The following is a 21,999-nucleotide window of genomic DNA, read 5'->3' as shown; positions in this document are numbered from 1 at the left end:
CTCAGCTGTTTGTTGTTTGAGCTGATGTCTGGCACTTCCCCTGGGGGAGCAAGATTACATCTGGGCTCCTGGTGTTGACCCCTGCTGGCTCTGCCCCTCTGGGACTAATGAACTTCTACTATTTGACCACTGAAGCCCCACTTCTTTCTCCTCTGTTTCAGCATTCTTTTTTTTTTCCCCAAGGAATTCTCTGGGTGGGGAGGGGAGGGATTAGAGCCGTTTACCTGGCCATTACGTCTCCCAGAAGTTCAGGACACCGCGTTTCATGACTTTGTGCTGTAAGCCTCAGGAGTTGGTGTTTCACAGCCGGTGGTGTTGGGCTGCCTTTTGTTGCTTCCACAGACTGCCGTCCTGTGTTGGGAGGCCTGGGGCTCTCCGCCGGTTTTGGGTGCCCAGGTTTCTCCCGGCTTGTCTCCCACATGGGTTTCCCTGCCGACCACTTCTGCTTTGATCTGGAGCAGCTCCCCACATCGTGCCTTTGGCCTTTCAGATGCTCCCGGCTTGGAAATTTGCCCCACTCAGACTGCTTGCAGTTTCTAACTGTCTCAAATCTGCTCAAATTCACTTCTTTATAGGAATCTGACTGACCTTGTGAGAGAGCTCCAGTAAGACGCTGTTTTCATGTGGTCATCTTGGCTCTACCCCACCAGGGACATCATTTTTTGAGTGACGTCTTGACTTGTGCATGAATTGGAATAGGCTTTGTGCAACTCTGCTTCACTCTGTCTTCCAGAGTCATCAAAGTCTAGTGGCAAGACAAAAGCCAGGACAACTGGCGATGGCCAGGGATGCAGTAGATGCCATTGGTGTCTATTGTCTGACCAAGCTCTAAGTGTTCTGCAGCACCTGCTTCAACTGCCTTCATGGCCATTGGAATCAATTATTCTCACCGGCCTATGGTAGGAGAAGTTTTCATATGCTTGGGGTAGACATCACCCTAACTCACCAACAGGTTTGGGGCTTGTTGGCCACCCCCAATGTGGTTTAGCCCATCTGTTAGTTTTACTGTGGTGTGGCTGCTGGGCATAATATAGCTTCTTGGAGTCACAGATGAGAGTTGGGAAAGGTAGATACCAAAGATGGATGAGAATCCCAGAAAAGGGCTCAGCAAGCCCTCACACCAGAGGTACCATCTTCCCTGAACACCCTACATAGCACAATGAATAAATAAACAATAATATAAGCTAGTATTAACTATAAATAAGTAAAACATATATTATAAAATATAAATAAAATGCTTGCTTTCAGCAAGTCCACATCCTTAGGCCTTTGTTTTCTCATCTATAATGTAAAGGATTTCAACTGGATGATCCTTTGAGGCCCCTTTCACCTCTAATAGGCTATGACCTTCCCTCACCCATGAATCCTTCACATAGCCACCTGTGGATTTCCATGATCTAGATTCCTGGCTATTGGTATGACTTATAGGCCATGACATTGGCCGATCCACAGGTTATAAGCGTGCAAACCCATAAGTCAAACCATTTCCTGACGTGCATGGGCTCTTCAAAGTCAGATTTTTCCAAGTAATCCATGAAGCCGGAGTTTTTACAGACAATTCAGCAAGACCCATTGTCAGCCTCCTGAACTGCATCTAAATGACCAGCATTATCCGGGTATCTCCACAGCCATCAGAACTGTTTACAGGGAGCACAGATATAAATACAGAGTTAGTGAAAAAGAAAAGAAAATTGTCCCACTCAGATATCTCATATGACTTAAGTGAGAGGGCAAGACCCCACTGATTCCCCCAATGGCCAGGAAAAGATTGTTTGAGACTCAAAATGGAAACACTTATCCCCTTGTTCTGGTTCACTCTACTATCATGCTCAGTTAGGCAACACCAGTGAAGGCTGTTTCTTTCTATCTCTGTCTCTTTTTAACCACATCTGCCGAATTAAATTCTGAGCACTGACAGTGATGCTTTCAAAAGCTCAGAATCAATTCTTCAATCACTCCACTTTCTTAGCTGTGATTAAAAACATGTGTCCCCTAATTAAGCTAACGAGGAATTGTTAATTGGCACAAAGCCCCCCTCTGTGCACACTTGTTAATGTCACCGTCACATTGACAGGAGAAAGAATTTGAATCAAGGGTAGAGTTATTAAGTGACTTTAGCACTAGCCTTAAGGACAAGAGTTTTGCTTAAGAAGTGAAAGAGGGAAGGGGAAAGGGAGGAAGAGACAGATGGTCAGTCAGTCAGTCAATAAACATTTATTAAGCACCTACTATGTGCCAAGCACTATGCTAAATGCTGTGGGGATATCAAAAGTGGAACAAGATAGTCTCTACCCTAAAGGAGCTCACAATCTAATGATTGACAGACAGGCAGACAAAGAAATCTGGCAATTTGGGGGCCTGACTGGAATAGTAGAAAAAAATATCACCTCTATTTTAATGCCAGGAGAAGACTCAGAGTTGGATTTCCTCCTAGAACCTAATACATTCAACTCTCTGATCTGTTTTATAGTCAGTAGTGAAAGTACTTCAGCTGAGTGTAGGTAGTCAGAGTGATAAGGGGATATGCTTGGTTCCAGAACACCTGGATTTGCGATGCCAAATACACTGGAATCAGAGGACCTGGGTCCAAACCTTAAGGACCTGGGTTCAAACCTTGACTTTACTTATTTGCATACCCTTGAACAAACTGCTTAAACTTTGGGGGCCTCACTATCCTTCTCTCAATCCAAGTTTCTTCCTGATATAAAATGGGCATAATTCTTCTCCAATCTCACAGAAGATCTGAGCTAGAGTTTGAGCATCTCCTCTTGCTAGAGGTGTGACCAAGTCACTAACTGTAACCACTGAGAGTCTCAGTTTCATTATCCATAAAGTGGGAGTACATATCTGTACTATCTACCTTCCAACAGCTAGGTGGGAAAGTGGATAGAACACTGGACCTTGAGTCAGGAAAACCTGACTTCATACACTAGCTTGGTGACCCTGGGCAAGTCTTACCCACTTAACCCTATTTGCCTCAGTTTCCTCATTTGTAAAATGAGTTGGACAAGGAAATGGCAAACGACTCTACTATCTCTGCCAAGAAAACCCCAAATGGGGTCACAAGAATCAGACATGACTGAACACAACAACTATTTACCTCACGAGGTTGCTGTGAGGATGAAGTAAAATAAAGTGTGTAATTAATCAACAGGCATTTACTAAGTGTTTAGCATGTGCACTGCACCAAGTTCTGGGGGAACAAAGACAAAAGGGAAATGGATGCCTACCCCTGATAAGCTTGCATTCTAATGAAGGAGACATAGAAAGGGATTCACAAACCTTAAAGAACACCATTTACTATTTTATTATGCTAATGTTGATGGAAGCCAGCCTTGGGTTCAAGTCTTCCCCAAGACATACACTGACTGTGTGACCCTGGGCAAATCACTAAACATCTTAGTGCTTTAGGCAACTATCTGAGAATATCAGTTACAGTTGTTGTTCAGTTGTGTTCAGCTCTCTCTGACTCCATCTTAGGGTTTTCTTGGCAAACATACCAGAGTGGTTTGTCATTTCCTTCTCCAACTCATTTGACAGATGAGGAAACCAAGGCAAACAGGGTTAAGGGACTTGCCCAGGGTGTCTGAAACTGAATTTGAACTCAGGTCTTCTGTGCCACCTAGCTGCTCATTAAGTTATAGAGAAGATCCCAAACTGCGTGGTTAAGGGAGTTTTCTCAACTGGGACCATTTCCTAAACTAGTGAAATCACATTTCCAGTCCCTCTCCCTGTCCCTTTTGTGAGATAGAATAATAGACCAGCTCCCTGAGCAAGGATTCCATCAGGAGCTGGCTGCCTTCTCTGTCATCCTGCCCATTAAAGGCCTGAGTGGGGCCCTCTTGGCCTCTGCTGTGCAGTATCATTATTCCTTCTTGTCTGGCATCCAAGACCTCTCGGGGAGGGGAGGAGGAGTTGGCAGACGAAGCAGATGCAACTATGAGAAGATTCTTCAAATTTCTCTGTAATTTCCATTTTGGCAAAAACAGAACTCGTTTCCTGTCTGGCTTGGCGCCAGCTCTATCCTGCGTACCTCTGCATACCAAAGGTAAAGCTCATTTTCCCAAAGCCGTCAAGCTTTTTGAAGGTGAATAAAAGTCCTCTAAGAGCAAAGCTGCTCCCGGGGTGCTCAGAAGCTGCCATGGGGAGCCTTGCAACAACAACCAGGGACAGGCTGGATTGTAGCAAAGTCACTCGGTCACTGCTTAAAGACAGGATGTTCCAGGTAAAAGAGAACACAGAGGGGCTCTCTTGAGCTGGCTCAGTCTTAGGCTCTGACACCTCCCTCTTCATAAGGAGACAGCTTGAGAGAGCAAATCTAAGTCATAGTAGCCATTTAAACTCTAAACAAAATGTAGAATCAGAGTATCAGAGACCTGGGAGGTGTCTTAGAGATCATCTGGTCCAACCATCTCATTTCACAGATGAAGAAACTGAGGTCTGAGGTGATGTGATTTGACCACACCTAGCTGGGTTGTAAAAGCATAACCTCTGAAGGTGTGGATATGATTTCTGATTCTAGCCCCTTCTTCTCTTTCCCTTCTCACTCCTCAATCTGCTAATACTTCTTCCACTATACCCACTCCCAACCAAGATTCTATCTCCTGGGGAGCTATAAGCACTAAATCCAATTTAAGGCTAAGATATTTTTGAAGTTCTCCTTTGATAGGAACAGAGAAATAAATGGAAAAAAAATCAGTACCCCAGTATATTTTTGAGATCCCCTCGAAAAGCCCATGAAGGAAACTGAGAGGAGAAGGAAGAAAAGAGGAAGAAGAGGAAGAAGGAGGAAGAGGAGGAAGAAGAGGGAGAAGGAGGAGGAAGGAGGAGGAGGAAGAAGAAATAATCTTGGACAAGTCACTTGGACAAGTCCTCCAGGCCTTAATTTCATCATCCCATAAATTGGAGCTAGAATAATGTGGCAGGGGGTTATCTCTCTAAGAAAAGGAGATTCAATTCAATAGGCAGGTACTAAATGCCTGCTATTAAATGCCTACTATATGCCAGGCACTATGCCAAGTGTTGGGGAAAAACAATAATAAAAAAAGCCCATGTCCTCAAGAGGCTTAAAATCTAATGAGAGAAGACAATGCACCAAGGGAAGCTAAACAAGAGGTTCCTAGTGTGCCTGGAGTTGGAACAAAGCAGAATTGCTAACCGGAAGTGGAGAGTTACCTGAAAAGTTCCAAAACTTCTGGGGCCTCTGTAAAGATGGACTTTGGGAGGAGTTTATTGTTCTTCTTTGCAGCCTTCCAATCAGAGGGGAAAGGCATCGGAGGGAGCTTGATTATCAAATATGGAGTCAATCTGTATGATGATGAGAGCTTAGATGATCAACTTATCCTGGGGGAGGGATGATGTTCATGGAGTCTAAAGCAAGCAGAGTAGTTGATTTAGAATGGATGATATGCAAAGTCAGTGGTGGGAGGGGACACTAAGGTCCTTTCCAATTCATTCTAGATGCTATGCTTTTTTATGGTATCAGTGGTCAGTTACATCCAGAACTTACAGGAGTTATATCTTGTCTTTTAAAGAACAGGATTGCAGCAATGCTTTGGGCACTACTGTTAGAAATACGGCTTGATGCTGAAATTCAGCTATCAAGGGCAAATTATTATTATTGAGGAATTCAAAGGAATTTGTAAAGGTTCCTGGCCAGGAGCGGACTCCACCCTTCTTTAGGAAGAGGGAGTGGAAAGTACAGGAGTGATACCAACTTTATTCTGTTAGAATGACATAGATTGATGCACCATCAGCTCAGTACCTCCCTTCAGAGAACAGATTGGTCTGCTCCCTTCTAGGTCACAATCTTACTTATGTGCCCCCAACTCGCAACTCCTTGGCATGTTCCCCCCCTCCTCAACATATGTCCCATGTTCCAAAATGGCGGAAAACTCCCTCCTGTGGGTGTGTGAGGTAATCTTCAATTAGCCAATTAAGCGTGGGTGGTAGCCATTTAACCCAGCTCTCTCTTCAACCCTGACTGTTATCTGTCTGGTTTAGACCAGTTCTCTTACATCCTGGGTCTGAGGCATGCACAAAGTTGATTCGGATTAGTTGAGGGCTCTCATACTGGTTAATCTTTACTCCTCTTTTGTTCAAGCTGACAATTAATTATTCTGTGAAACTTAATTAACTCTTCTGTGGAAACCTAACTATCCCTAACTTTACTCAATTAACTCTTCTTTGGAAACCTAACTTTTACCCATCTCTTACACTACCATATGTGTCTGTTCATGACAGACATCTTTCTGAATCTCTGTATTTCAGAGGTGGAAGGGTCCTCACTGGCCATTTCATCCAACTTGTTGTCTTCTAGTCGTTTTTTTGTCCTATCCAAATTTTAGTGAAAACATTAGAATTTTCTTGGCAAAGACACTGGAGTAGTTCACCATTTACTTCTTCAGCTCATTTGATAGATGAGGAAACTGAAGCAAACAGGGTTAAGTGATTTGTCCAGGGTCACACAGCTATTAAGTGTTTGAGGTCAAATTTGAACTCAGGAGGTCCTGACTCCAGGCCTAGTGCTCTATCCACTAGGTGGCAATCTAGCTGCCCTTTATCCAAGCCATATCTGAAAAGAATTTCATCTTCCTGGAACCCAGGAATATCATGCTTTCCCCCAGGATAAGCTGATCAGCTCATATCTCATTATCATGTAGATTGACTCAGCTTTTGATGCTCAACACAACACAATATACTCAGTAGGTGATCATCAGACCTTCAAGGAGGGGAGATCTACCCACAAACTGCTACCTCTGAAGGCAGTTTATTCCACTTCAGGAGAGTTCTGATTGTTTGAAAGTTTTCCCTGACATCAAGTTCAAATTTGCCTCCTTGAAATTTCCATTTATGGCTGCTACTTCTGCTCTCTGGGGTAGAATAGAACAAGCCTAATCACTCTCTCATTGGACAACCTTTCAGGTACCTGAATAGGGTAATAAACCCTAAGTCTTCTCCTCTCAAGAGAAACAGCTCCAGTGCTTTTAGCTCATCCTCAGGTGGAGCTCCGATTTCCTTCAAGACACAAGTGATCCTCTCTACATGAAATCTGAAACCTTTCCTGATTCTTCCAGCTGCTAGTTCATGCCTCTCAAAAGTAGCCTATGCAATTATATGTGTTTTATATATTAGTTATATATACATATATCACATATAAATATGTGCTATATATTCATATGAAGTTTATATATGTCTATATATGTATGTCTGTATGTATCAATATGTATCTATATATTTATATATATAAATGAATTAATATATGGATAGATACATATAGTCTACATTAGATAAGGACTGGTTCATTTTTGGTTTTGCATCCTGAATTCTTAGCACAAAGCCTGGAATATTGTAAATACTAAATAAGTGATTGATTGATAAGCAGTAATTCAAAGCCCTCCACCATTTTGGTTGCTATCTTTTGGTCATCCTGTAGCAACGAGGTGAAGATAAACTTGACTAAGGACAAAAAGCAAGTCCACTGTGTCTAAAACTTTTCTACTTGCTTAAAGCAGAAGCCATTCTCTCCTTTCCCCCCAAAGAATTAAAGTATGTGGAAATGATCAGACAAATTCTGATTCTAAACTTGATTAACTATTGCCTCACTAAAACTTTGAAGAGATTGAGGTAAACACTTTAGTATCTTGACTTGTGAGCTCTTTTCCAACCTTAATTGATTTCTTGCCCAAGGCAGAGGTCCTAGCTGTCTCTCTTGGAAAAGACCTAGCCTTAATTATAGAGTAGGGCCTAGAATGGGAGGGGTGAATTGTTGAGTACCCATATGAATGCTGGGTAACATGGTACAAGATGAAGTAAAATGATAAAGGTCAAGCAAACTGGGAACCCTTCAGAGGGGAATATTATTAAAACAAAATATTGCATTCTCCAGGACCGATTCAAACTATATTGCCTCCTCCTCATTTTGTATCACTAAAATGTATTCCCTCTACTATCTTCTCCTTCACCCCTATCTCACATGAAGAGGTAACCTTTGTCCTTGTTAAGGAAAACTCCTCTACATGCACAAGTGATCCCAATCATTTTTGTTTTCTCCCAAAGATTATACCTTCTATCATCCCACTTTCTCATTAATCTTCAATCTTTACTTCTCTACTGGTAACTCCCCTGCTGCCAACAAACAAGCCCATGTCTCATATTTTAAAAAAACCCTCATTAAAAAAAAAAACCTGTTCACCCCCACTATCATCCCATATTTCTTTTCTTTCATGACTAAACTCCTTGAGAAGATCTCCTACAACAGGCACTTCTACTTCCTTTACTCTGATTCTCTTATGAACTCCTTAAAGTCTGGCTTCCAACAAGATCAGTCAATTGAAATTGCTCTCTCCAAAGTTATCAATGATTTCTTAATTGCCAAATCTAATGGCCTTTTTTTCAATCCTCATCTTGATCTCTCTACAGACTTTGATGTTGTTAATCACCCATTTCCCTGGATATTTTTGGAAATATTATTTATTAATATTATCTGAACCTAGTTTTATGTGGCTAGATATTGTTTAACCCAGAATGTGAAGTGTGGGTGATGCCTCCCCCAGATTGCTGCCAGCAATGCTTAAACCAACTAGGTCTTGCTTTAGGCACACTCTAAAAGCTTGTCCATTGGCTTTTCCCAAGTTTTATTGAATGTTTATACTTACCTGTTGATATCTAGAAATTCTTTTTGGAAACTGCCTGTGGGTGGGACCCCTCAGCTTGTACTCTTTTTTGAACTCTATGGAATATAAAGATACTGAGAGGGAGCCACACCTTTTTCTGGTTCTTCGCTCTGCCAAACGACCTATTGCTGAGTAGAGCACCAGCCCTGGAGTTAGGAAGACCTGAGTTCAAATCTGGCCTCAGACATTTGACACACTTACTAGCTGTGTGACCTTGGGCAAGTCACTTAACCCCAATTGCCCTGGCTTCCCCCTTCCAAAAAAATAAAAATAAAAAACTTCTTTCTATAACGTTTTCATTTTCTGGCTTTTTTTTCTCAATTGACAATAGTTTCTTCTTTCTCTCCAGGTTTTTACGACAATGTTCTCTTCAAACTGTCTGAATTTTCCCCAGTTTCCTTTGCTGCATCTTCATGTAGATCTTGCCCACTAACCATGAGCATCCCTCAAGGCTCTATCCTGGACTCTCTTCTCTTCTTTCTGCATACTCTCTTGTTGATCTCATTTGCTCCCATAGAATCAATAGTCATTCCTATGCAATTGATTCTCAGATCTATTTATCCATCCCTAATCTCTCAGTGAAGTTCCACATCTCTAACTGTGTCTATTAGACATATGGAACTGGATGTTCTATAGGCATCTTAAACTCAACATATCCAAAACTGAACTTGTTATCTTTCTTCCCAAACCCTTCCTTCTTCCAAACTTTCCTTTGACTGAGGGTACCACCACCCTCTTAGTCACCAAGGTTCACAACTTAGGTGTCATCCTTACCTCTCTCACTCTCTCTCACCTCCCCATATCCAATCTATTGCCAAGTTCTATCAATTCAGCCCTCGAAATATCTCTCTTTTACCCCCCCTCCTCCCTTCTGACGCTGCTACCACCCTGGTGTAGGCTTTTTTCACCTCATACCTGTATTATTGAAATAGCCTTCTAGTTAGCTCCCCAATTCAAGTATTTCCTCATTCCAGTCTTAGCTGCCAAAGTGAGCTTCCTGAAGCACGGGTCTGACCATGTCACTTCCCTACTCAATCAACTTCAGTGGCTCCCTGTTGCCTCCAGGATCACATATAAAATCCTCTATTTAGCTTTTAAAACCCTCCCTACCTTTGCAGTCTTCTTATTTTATTTCCCTTACTGTATTCTCCAAATAAGAGACTCTGGGGTCCTTGCTGTTGTGTGAGAACACAAGGTACTCCATATCCCCACTCCATTCCCTTAAACTAGTTATTCCTATCCCTGGAATGCTATTCCTTCTCATCTCTGCCTCCTGGAGTCCAAATTTCTTCAGCTAAAAGTCCCACCTTCTGCAAGAAGCATTTCTCAATCACATTCAATTCTAGTTCCTTCCCTCTATGATTACTCCCCATTTATCCTACCTGTATCTTTTTACTTTTTTATTTTAATTTTTCTACGTGTTGTCTCACTGCTTAGAATGTGTGCTTCTTGAGGGCAAGGGCTGTGATGGTTTTGTTTTTTTAATCCCCAAAACATAGCATAGTTCTTGTCACAGAGTAAGTGTTTAATAAATATTTGTTGACATGTTGCCTTTGACTCAGCTTCCTCTAGAATCTTAAGATTCCTCAGCTACCCTAAGCCTATGAAGTTGGGAAATTGAGAATTCCATTGGCTCTTGATCTAATTTCAAAGATAGCTGAGTTTCCAAGGGCTGAGCTGAAGAGATCCCTATATTTGACCCTGTTCTAGTGATTAAATGCCATCGTGGATTCCACTTTGCACACATCTTAGAGCTTCCCATCATGTTCAAGTGAATGCACTAGTTAAATAGTTATATTAATAGCAGAGTCTCTTAAACTTGGGCAAAGCACCAGATGACAAGGCATCAACATGTTCCCCAATTATTTCCATTTGTATTCAATTAGAAGGTCCAAAAGCTCTTTGTCTTTCGGGAAGCAGAGAGAGTCTATCCTTTCCTGCAGACTCTGCCAGGCTGATTCTGGAAATGCCTTCCAAGTCCTCCAAGGATCTGGGTGCCCTTTGCCTTTAGAGAACAGGTGCTCTCTTGCCTGGTCATTTTGCTTTTCTTCTTTCTTCTCCTGTGCATGCTAGAAACCATATTTGTTGTACATTTACTTTGGGTGGAAACTAGCTCATATTATTAAGCAGCCACTAAAAACGTAGTTGAGGTAAATGACAGCTTATATTTATACAGCACTTTAGCATCTTTAGAAGACTCTACATGCATCATCTTCTTGTCTGGCAACAACCTTATGAGTAAAGCAATTTTACAAATATTACTGCCCCCATTTTAGAGACTAGGAAACTGAGGCTCAGAAAAATTAAATGACTTGCCCATGATTAATCACACAGTTGAATCTATTAATTTACCGAGGGTAAAAGTATATATATATATATAGATATATAGATATATAGATATATAGATATAGATATAGATAGATAGATACACATATATATGTATATATACACATATATATATATATGTATATATATATAAGTATATATATATATATACACACATACATACATACAAGCACACTCTCAAAGGCTTCTTGAAAGGATCAGAAGTGAACTTTGAACCCAAGCCTTTCCTTAATTCGACTACCGTGCTCTTTCACTACAACTGATCCTCTAAATAAAAAGTAGGGAAGGAGTGAGGGAAGACAGCATCCTTCGTGCTCTTCTCTAAAAGCTCTGCCCTCCCCTCCCTTCCCGTTCAGCTATGGTCTCTTCATTTTTGCTCATATCAGCAACTCCGTGCCTCATCTTTCTTTCTTCCAGGTACTTTTGAAACCCAATTTCATCTGATTTTTGAGGATGTGCCAGCAATGAGCCAAGCCAGGCTTCCTTCACCAGCAATCTGGCTCTCCCTCACTCCAGGACCATTCAGCTGCGATACCGCCCTAAATGATGGATAACTGAGGGTTCGAGTCGGGCTGCAGAAACAGGTGTTTACTAAAGCTACCCTCCTGGATGGCTCCTCATGCAGCCTTCCGAAACTCTCTGCTGGGGAAATTTCAGCCCTGCTCAGCACAGCCTCAGGCCAGATGGGAAAAGATGCCTTTACAGGCTCAGCGAAAATAGAATTTTTTCAGGGGTGGGGGGTAATGGTTGGCTTTGAAATTAGCTTCACCTCTCTTCTGTTATAAAACATGGAAGACACATTTCCTGCTTGATGGGGAGGAAAAAGGAAGACAGCAACAAAACCGGTGCTTTCCATAGATTTCATATGAGTCTCCACCCGTTCCCATCTCTTTTCAATGATTGGAGGAGGGGGGAAGAGGTTTGTGATATCCTTGACAGGTTAACCACTGCAGCACTCATCTTCAATACGTCTTATTGAATGGGAACAGACAGGACCACAGCAGTGAAGACTTAGGCCCTTCACAGGCAGGCAAAGATTTCACGAAACACTCAGTGAGGGTGGGGTGGGGGTGGGTTGATGAGATCTCTGAAGTGTACAAGCAGCTGTAAGCTTATGCATATGAATGGAAAGTTCTTTGTATGTAACAGAGCCACAAACTCCAGGAGCAAAAGACCATTCTCCAGCAACTACGGGGAGAAGGAAGGAGGCTTGGAGGTGGGGGGTGGAAAAATGATAAAGATTCTATTAAAATAGGTATATAATGGCGAGCTGAGGTTATTACCAGCTGAAATAGAATCGGGGTATGGCTCTTCCACTCAGTGTAGGCTGCTGAGCACTACTGCTATGGTTTATTAAACGGCTGCCATAGACCAGGCCCCAAGGTACAAACATTCAATCTGGTTTGAAGAAGGAAAATTCCAGAGGGACAGACTCAGCAACTGGTTTCACCACAGGCTCCCCTGGTTGCAAATTACCCTTCCTCCAATTCCTTTGTTAAAGAGAAACAAAAAAAGGATAGGGGGAGAGAAACTATCCAAAAGTAAGAACAAAGTGGAAGATGAGGAACAAAACATTTAAAAAAATCCTCTTAGCTTATGAAGTGTGTCTTCCACTGAACACCAGCCCCTCTCCTGGCCCCCAATGCACAACTATTGATTTATTGTCAGTGTAACACTTGGCCCAGGAACCCTTCAAGCTTTGGGGTTCACAAAAACTGGCCTAATCTTGGGGACCAACGTATCTTTGTATCATTATTGGCTGTGTCTGGGTTTCCAGCAAAGTTGGTGTTGAAAGTTATGATGACTCAATATCCCATTGTTCCCGACCCAGCTTATCAATCAGTGTTGGGGGAGGCACTGAGGGGAAAGGAGACCCTAAGTCCTGTTCTTTGGGACACCCCTATCTGCAAATTGACACATTCTTGGCTGGGGAGGAATTGAGATGTAAGGACCTAACCTCTTTTGCTGAGGTGGACCTCTCTGATTTGTCTTAAAGTTACCTATAAAAGCTGTCCCCACCTGGAAGCCATAGCTGATGTTCAGTGATCAGCCCTTAAACATGTTGCTATCTTGATGGACTTATGATAAAATCCTTTTAATTCTCTTTGTCCTGAGTTTTGCCTCTTTAATCAGGGTGAAAGCCCAAATGAAGAATTTTACTTTCAACACCAGTAACAAGGCTCTGTCAAAGCATTCAAGGTGAATATTGTGTAGAAGGCAGCATTTCCTTTTTTCTTCCACAAAAAAGTGCAGAAACCATTTAAGAAACCCATAAACGTTCAGAAAATAATAGAGGCATTCACAACAACCCACAAACAATATTTCTCTACCAATCTGCTGGTTCCTGCTTTTTTTTTTTAATGTGGGTTCTAAAGTTCTGCCTCAGCACCATCCTTTGGCTTAGATTTCCATGCAGAAGGGAATTCAATGTGGGGGCAGGGAGGGGGTCAAGAAGATGACATTGCAGTGAGATCCCTTTCTCCTCTAGGGTTCTACACAATTTCTCTCAAATTTGTAGTACCTCATTGTGATTTGTACTCCTCATAGAAGGCAAACTCACCAGAAAGGAAGATCCTACCAATCCTACCAGTGCTGTCTAAATGACTCACTTTAATAGCAGAGAACAAAATATAGGTTTTCTGCTACCAGATAACATAGCTTTAATCCTTTACTGAGTTTTCAGCTTTAGGGAGCATGTAGGCAAGCCTTTCCTCTCTGAGTCATGCTACTCAGGAACTTCCCTACTTTCCCTATTGTTTCAATCGTTTTTCAGTCATTTTTAACTCTTCATGATGCCATTTAGGGTTTTCTTGGCAAAGGTACTGGAGTGCTTTGCCAATTCCTTCTTTAGCTCATTTACCAGATGAGGAAACTGAGGCAAAATGAGAGTTAAGTGACTTGCCCAGGGTTGTACCACTAGTGTCTGAGGCCAGATTTGAACTTAGGAAGATGAGTCTTTCTGATTCTAAGTCCTGTACTCTAATCACTGTGCCATTAGCTGTCTCTACTTTCCCCATATTGGGGTTCATGGGTACCCCAAAATGTTGGGGTGCACCAGAATGACAAGAAATAGCATGGTGTTTTGAAAGAATTTGCTTGGAGTGTCTCCAAGTTAAATGAAAGGCATTTATTAGAGTGATGTACCCAGCAGGCCTTGCTCCCCATGGGAGTCAGAGCACTGAGCTAGGTTAGGTCTATATACAGTTTGATGGGATATGGGGAAGGGGGGGGAAGAATGCTGCTCAGGAATATCACAAAGTCCATGCAGATAAGCAAAGGGAATAGGAAAGGGGAAGAGAAGAGCTGTTATGGAATGTCAGGTAGTGGGTGGGGGTGTTGCTTTGTGAAAGCACACTGGTAAGTCCATGGTGGGGGCTTCAGTGAATATTCTTTATCACTTTTCTGGCTGGTCACATCCTGTACCTTATCTCATATCTCACATCCTGCATCCTGCTTGCTCCATCTGCCTTGAGCACTCTTTTCTTCCTCATCACCTAGAAGGCCAAAATTCTCAAGTCTTGAATGCACTTGGGATTGTTCCAGGGCAATTTCCAAGTTGATGCTACCCAAGAAATTCTTCTCTGGGTAAAAGGCTAGATTATAAAAAACACACCGCCTAAAATAAAAAAAAAATCAAGTTTTGCATCTAGCCCTCATCTACACACGAAACTGGAAGTCAACAATATTCATTGACCCAGGACTTCCCTCTACATATGTGCAGCCCCCATGTATTTTTCCAGGGTGCTCCATCACTGTCCCAGTTGCTGTTCTCTCTTCTCTGTCTCTTCTTCTCAGTCTCTCTTCCCTGACCTGTGTTAGGAATGCAGTGGATCAGCTCATGAAGATCCCAGGTGCTCTGCCACTTATCCAAAGACTCAGGTCCTTAGCCCTGCTCTTCTTTTAGAGTCTTTAACACAAATTCAAAAAGGGCCACATGAGGATGAGTAAATTTGACAGAGGGATCATTTCAGCAAAGTCTATCCTCCTAAGAGGTCTGAACTAAACAAATTATCTTGTCAGTGAGACTTAATTAGGAGCCGTCTCTTATTCTCTTAACAAGGGCTGACAGACATGCCCTATACAATGATATATGGACCGTCCAAGATTCTAAACTCAGGCTCACCCTTTGGGCTCTTAGAGTTGTCTAGGAAACATCTGACGGATCCTTTATACTTGCTATGAGTGGAGAGTACAAAAATATACAAAAGAGGATAGATGATGCCTGCTCATGAAAAGCTCAGCTCAGGTTAACCTTTATTTCAGGTAGACATTAATCTACCTTCCAGATACATAAATGGTATCTAGAAAATAGAAATATAGTTCAAGATTACAGACTCATCTGGAAGGAGTTTGGAGGTCATCAGGTCCACCCCTCTCCCCTATCTTCATCATTTTACAAATATGGAAACTAAGGCCCAGAAATGTGAAATGATTTATTCAAGGTCATATACTTGTAGAGTCAGGATGTGAACCCAGGTTATCTGACTTCAAATACTTCTCAATGTATTCAGAGCTTTATATGTGTTCAATACACATGTAATAAATGTAACTGATTTACAGTCTTCTAGGTCACAAAATGGGCAGTGGCTTGGATTTGGAATTAGGATAGGTCTGTGTTCAAATCTTGCTTCAGTCACTTACTGGATGATGACATTGGGTAAGTCATTTGACCTGTAAGCCTCAGTTTTCCTCATCTGCTAGCTGCTCCTTAGGAAGCCACTGGGTATATTCAGACCTTGCATCTTCATAGGGCAGGGAACTAGCAATCACTTCACTTAGGGTTAAAGCCAAGTTAGGTGGCAGAGGAGATTACAGAAACATTTGGTGCTGGATTGTTTACTTTGAACCTCAAAGAGTCCATGTAACTTTGATAGTTTCAAACCTCCAGTCAGACAACTGGACTCTGGAAGAAGATGCAGCCAAAGGCACAGGTGGCACAGTGGATAGAGTGCTAGACCTGGAGTCAGTAAGACATAAGTTCAAATCTTGTCTCAGAATTTATTAGCTGTGTGACTCTGGACGAGTCACTTCATCTCTATTTCAGCTTCTTTATCTATAAAATGGGGATAATGATTGCACCTACCTTGTTGTGAAGATAAAATGAAGTAATATTTGTATTGCACTTGGAAATCTTAAAGTGCTATATAAATGCTAGCTATTAATATTTTAATGAAGAGGGCTCACCCTGACTCTATTTTTTAGAGTCTCCTATGATTACATACTATTAATTGTTAATTACATCACTAATTTATTACCTTGCATCAGGAATAGCATACTTTGTTCTTTCTTTAACAAATTTGAGATCTAAAGGAAAAAGGAAATTGGGGCCATTTAACTTTTTTTAATAAAAGGAAATAAAATGCCTTAAATCATCTCATCCTTTGCCCTACAGTCTTTTCAATGAGTGCTATATAATAAAGTAATTGTGTAATTAGGCATAAATGGCTGGTGGGAGTGATATCTTTTTTTTTTCCCTCTTAAAAAATACAAGTATTCCACATCTTTTTTTAGTCTGTTCCCTTTATCCTGAAGTGGCAAAGGGGAGGAATTGATTTTAGGAATAACTGCACTTAATCAGTTTGGTGAGGAATAATCCTTCTGATGCTTCTTCTCCCAGTGCCATAGCCAGCAGTTTCAAGGCTTTCAGAGACCAGAGTTGGGCCTTGCAGTCTCCTCTAAGGCCAGGCCTTTGTTTCTCTCTTTGCTTTGTTGATGTCTCTGGGTTTGTTTTTGTTTTTTGCTTGAATTAAGTCATTTGTACAGAGTAGGGCTCTTTGAGAAATTGCTCAACCTTTCCAGTGATCCCAAGCTGCTCCCTGCTGCCAGAGCTCATATTTTATTGCCATTATTCTCCCTGTGATGATCTATGACTACAGATAATGGAACACAACAGCCTCGGGAGAATCCAAATTGCAGGTGACCCAAAGGGCGATGCAAAGATGCACGTTAGGGGTATGTAAGCTGCAATGTATCTATTGCCCATTATGACTGGCATTCAGGAAGTAGCACAGAAGGCTTCAACAAGGACATGCATGATAAGAAATAGAGGCAGTCAGAGTTAGAGCAAAAAGATGGAGAACTCTAGTGTCTCAGTGGCATCCCTGAAATATTCAGAGAACTAGAGGATGGCCTATAGTGAATTGGATAAGTCTTCTGAGGAGGATTTGGAGAAGGACATGTATAGTGGAAGATGACTTGGAAGAACCTTCTACTATATTCCTGCTGAGTTCAAACAATGTTTCTAAGGCACTATGTGGGTGTGCTGGTAAATGTTTAACAATGGTAGGGGTAGGGGAAAATGTATTCATATGGGCTTTCAAATTTAATCCTCATTATTAACACTTTAAGTCTAGATAACCAATGAAATCAGAAATTGAGCTTCAACTGACGTTGAACATACTATCTGCCTCCAGAGAAAGAACTGGTATTGTCTGAATACATATTGAAGCATGCTGCTTTTTACTTTCTTTCATACCTTTTAAAAACTTCAAGTCTTCTTGTACAAAATGGCTAACATGAAAATGTTTTACATGATTGCTCATGTATAACTTATATTGGATTGCTTATGATCTCAGAGAGGGGGGAGATGAGCGAGGGATAGAATTTGAAATTCAAAACTTTTTTAAAAAGTTTAAAAATTGCTTTAACATCTGATTGGGGAAATTTATATATACATATACATACATATATACACATACACACATATGTGTATATACACACATATGTAATATATAAACACATGTGTTTATACATATACATACATATATGCGTATATGTGTATATACATATGTGTGTTTGTGTATATATATATGTATATACCTATATATATATGATCTAGTATAAATGCCTTATTATGGAGGAGGAAATTGAAGGCCCACAGAAATTTATCATTGCCCTACCAATCAAAAACAGGCATGTTATGGAGTGGGGGAAGGGAGAATGAGAGCATAGATGCGGAAATGCTTGGAAAGTAAAAACATGATAGAAATGTAAGGGATTCTCATGTTTTTATTACTCAAATCAATCTAGTCCCAACACATTATGACAGTTTAAGCCCTATTAGCTAAATGCATTATAATAATCTATTACAGGCAGAACCAGCCCTGGGCATCTGCAGCTGGCCCTGATTATTGCGATAGAAATTTCCCGGCTATGTGACATATGAGGTATGACTATATAGTCACAATGAGACAGATTGTCAAGTGTAGTTTATAGAAATTAATCAGGGTTGCACCATATATATCAAGAAAAGCTATCTTAATAAACCTAACAGTTGTAGATCATTTTACAGTTTTCAAGGCACTTCTGCCTATGAGAACTCATTTGACTCCCTTGGCAACCTTGTGAGGCTAGTAGGACAAGTAGTATTCTTGTTACATTACTTATTTATATTACATGTAATATATGTATATGTTATATACATGTAATATATATTAATATATGTAATATATTAATACATGTAATATATGTATTATATTAATGTATGTATATAAATAAATAAATATGTATATATTAATACATGTAATATATATTAATATATGTAATATATTGTATGTAAAATATATGTATGTAAAAATATGTAAACATGTAATATATATATAATATATATTACATTACTCAGGGGGAGAGTGACTTGCTCCAGATCACGTGATAAGTGAATGGTAGAGCTCATCAGTCAAAAAGCATTTATTAAGTGCTTGCTATGTACAAGGCACTGTGTTAAGCTTGGAGAATACAAATACAAGCAGAAAAATAGAGGGAAGGCATTGGCAAACAACTCTAGTATGTCTGCCAAGAAAACCCCAAATGGGGTCATGAAGAGTTGGACACAACTGAAATGACTAAACCAACCCCCACCACAATAGCATTATATATAAAGTCCTCAACTTGAGTTTAAAAAAAATAGGATTTTTTCAGGATTGGGGATAGGTGAAAATATCTAGGATATGGGAAATTTAGCTACCCAAACATTCTTGTGGGGGGTTTAGGGTACATTAAGCTCAATATGAATCAACAATGTGACATAGTAGTGAAAAACATTGTTTTTTTTTTACCCAAATATTCAAATCTTTCATTCCAGTGTGGCTGTTCCCTCCACATATGCAGATAGCAACCTATCTTTGTCGACCCTTCCTATGTGACTTTCATCTGTGCCCTCCCATTAGTTCATCACAGGGGATCAACTGAACATGGTGTGGCTATTTTAATCTGGTATCACAAAGATATCAATGGAACACACAGGTTGCCCATCAGTTACCCATGATTTTATCAGGCAACCAGCCCCATTATGACATCCTTTTCTCCATTTTCCACTTAGGACATGGTACCCCTGTAATCTGGAAAATACAAGTAAAAATTTTTGACCCTCCCTTCATAACAGAGAACAAGTCTGAAATTTTTTCCTTTTTCTTTTATGGGGTCTTTACAGCACCTTATTGTAAAATTTAGGTTAAATATTTGGTCATAGGTTCTGTGTCATCTGCAGCTTCCATAAAACACCCCCAAAATTTCCATTTAATTTCTTATGCTGATCCATCATATATCGAGACCACAATGGGAAAAGCTGTGATGTGAAAGGGATAACTATATTAATCAGAAGAGACAGGGTTTAGTCTTGATACATTCTGTCCAGGTCAGACTATAAATTATTGTGTGAAGCTCTGGATGTGGAATTAGAGCAAAAATGTTGGCAAGCTGCAGTATTCAAAGAAGGCAGACCAAGATGATGAAAAGACTTAAAAAAAAGTCACACAAGGAGCACTTGAAGGACATAGTACATAGTATAGAGAAAAAAAAAGGATAGAGGGATTATAGGTTTCTTTCAGTATTTAAAGGGTTGTCACATAGAGGAAAAATTACACGTAAGATTCAGATTACAGAAAGAGCATCGAAAAAATTCTAGAGTAGCAGTCCCTGGATCTGAGATTATGTCCTGATGGTCACTAGTTCCTGTATGACTATGGAAAAGTCACTTAAGATCTCTAGGATTCAGCAAAGTGGGAGGATTAGACCAGATGATTTCTGACTTCCTTTCTACCCTAAATCTATGATTTTCCTTGTTTTGCTTGATCCCAAGAGGCAAACAGAATGGGGGTAAATGAATAGAAGTTGTAGAAAAGTGGATTTGGAGATGATATAAAAGGGGGAAATGCCTAAGAGGGCATTAGAGCTATTTCTTTTTTTTTTTGGCGGGGGGGGGGGAGGGGTTTCAGGTCTTGCTTTATTAGAAGGAGCTTAAGAACTGGGTGAAGTTATAATGGCAGAAGTGGCCTGGAGAAAGCTTAAATGGGGCTAGCTAAGGTGGAGGGGGGAGTGGAGGGGGTTCCTTCAATGCTAAGGCAGGGGAGAGGAATAGGGGAAAAATGGGAAGGATAGGCAGGTTGGGGACTGGACTCAAAGCGGGGTACAAGGCAGAAAGTTAGCAGGAGACGGCTCAGAAAGGAGCTTCCCGGGAAGTGCGAGCGGCCATCAGGGCCCATTTCGGTTGCTTGTAGGTGACAAACATCACTACATTCTAGGAGCCCAAGCGGAGGAAGGAAGGCATGAACCCTTTGTAGAAGGCTTGAGGTCCTTTCTTCCGAAGCATGGTGAGGGTGCAGTGGCCAGCACTGGCATATTGGCCCGCAGCAGAGTTCATCTATCTCTTCTTGACCACATCCATGGGGGAAGCAATGATGGCGGTGCAGAAGACTGCCCCAAAGGCTGACGTGAAGTAGCATGGAAGGTCATCAGTCATGAGATGGGCCTTCAAGAGGGCATCTTTAATGAGATCATAGGTCACTGGCTCAGCACAGCTGACGATAGCATTGCGGGCAACACTGGGTGAAGTTCCTTTCCATAAGCCCCGAAGGCCGTCCTCTCAAGCAATGGTCTTCTAGGCATCCACTGTACTCTGGTATCTCTGGCTGCCACCTGCATGAGCCTGGGCCTGGAAACATATCTTCACCACATCTGTGGGTTGGGCTACAGCCACTCTCAGTGCCTCTGTGGTGCAGCCTGCCAGGAGGTGTCTCCCAATGCCTGCATGCTCAGATCCCTTGGTGTAGAACTGCTTGACAGAGTCATAGAGGCCAATATAGACAGAGGCAAAACTCATCTGGCACTGCAACCTAGCCACCAGCCCATTGTACAGACTGCCAGGGCCCTCAGTCTTCACCCTCAGTTAGAATGCTACCCATGACATCCCTGATACTGGGCAGTGGTAGAGGAAGTTCGGATGGCCCCCTGGCTCTCTCCTTGAATCTGCAACTGGACTTTGGCTATGTCCAGGGGGAAGGTGATGAGGTCAGCGATGTAGGCAGTGGTGCCAGCCCCGAGTGGTTGTTGGAGGCACACCTGTAGGCTTAAATCCAACAATGATGAATGCTGTCCTTCTGCTACTTCCCAGGAGGCAGAGAAATGGAAAGATAGCCTCCACTGATTGAGCAAGACAAGATAGAGGAACTCCGCTGGAGTCCTGATATGGAGGGTCTCACAGTGATGGCACCTTGATCAAGCTTCTCTAAAGGTGTCCCGCTGTTCAAAGTTGCTCACAGCGACCATGGCCCACTTGATTTTCCATAGAAAGTTGTTGGGAAACTGAACACCTAATGATCATACTATGTGCCCGGGACTGTAGAGGAAAACACGAGGAGGCAGTGGGAGGCATGAGGCCTGCAGCAGAGTCCAGCGTCCGGAGGGCTGAAGGGGCTGCCTAGCTGTCTCTTCGCTGGGTCCCTAGGAGGTCTCAGCCTTGGAGGAGGTTGAAACGCACACTCAATTAGAGCTATTTCTAAAAGGGAAGGGGTTATCTTGGGATGTAATGAGTTCCCCTTCCCAGAAGATCTTCAGGTGAAAGCTGATAACTACTTACCTAGAACGTTATAGAGGGGTTTCTTGTTCAGATATAGTGATTCGATCCCTGAGCTCCCTTCCAACTCCAAGGTTCTATGATTTCTAGAATTTTTAATAATTTTGGCACTGAGAGTGCACTCATCTC

The 21,999-nt window shown here is 41.6% G+C and overlaps 1 pseudogene; it reads right to left on the bottom strand.

The window, feature by feature from the left end:
• Nucleotides 1-20,454: 20,454 nt before the first annotated feature.
• Nucleotides 20,455-21,999, bottom strand: part of LOC118846819 — a 32,513-nt pseudogene continuing 30,968 nt past the window's right edge.

This window comes from Trichosurus vulpecula, chromosome 4 (assembly GCF_011100635.1).
Source record: "Trichosurus vulpecula isolate mTriVul1 chromosome 4, mTriVul1.pri, whole genome shotgun sequence".
NCBI classification, from domain to species: Eukaryota; Metazoa; Chordata; class Mammalia; order Diprotodontia; family Phalangeridae; genus Trichosurus; species Trichosurus vulpecula.
The sequence above is the reverse complement of the archived record's forward strand: the minus strand, read 5'-3'. Positions and strand labels throughout refer to the sequence as shown.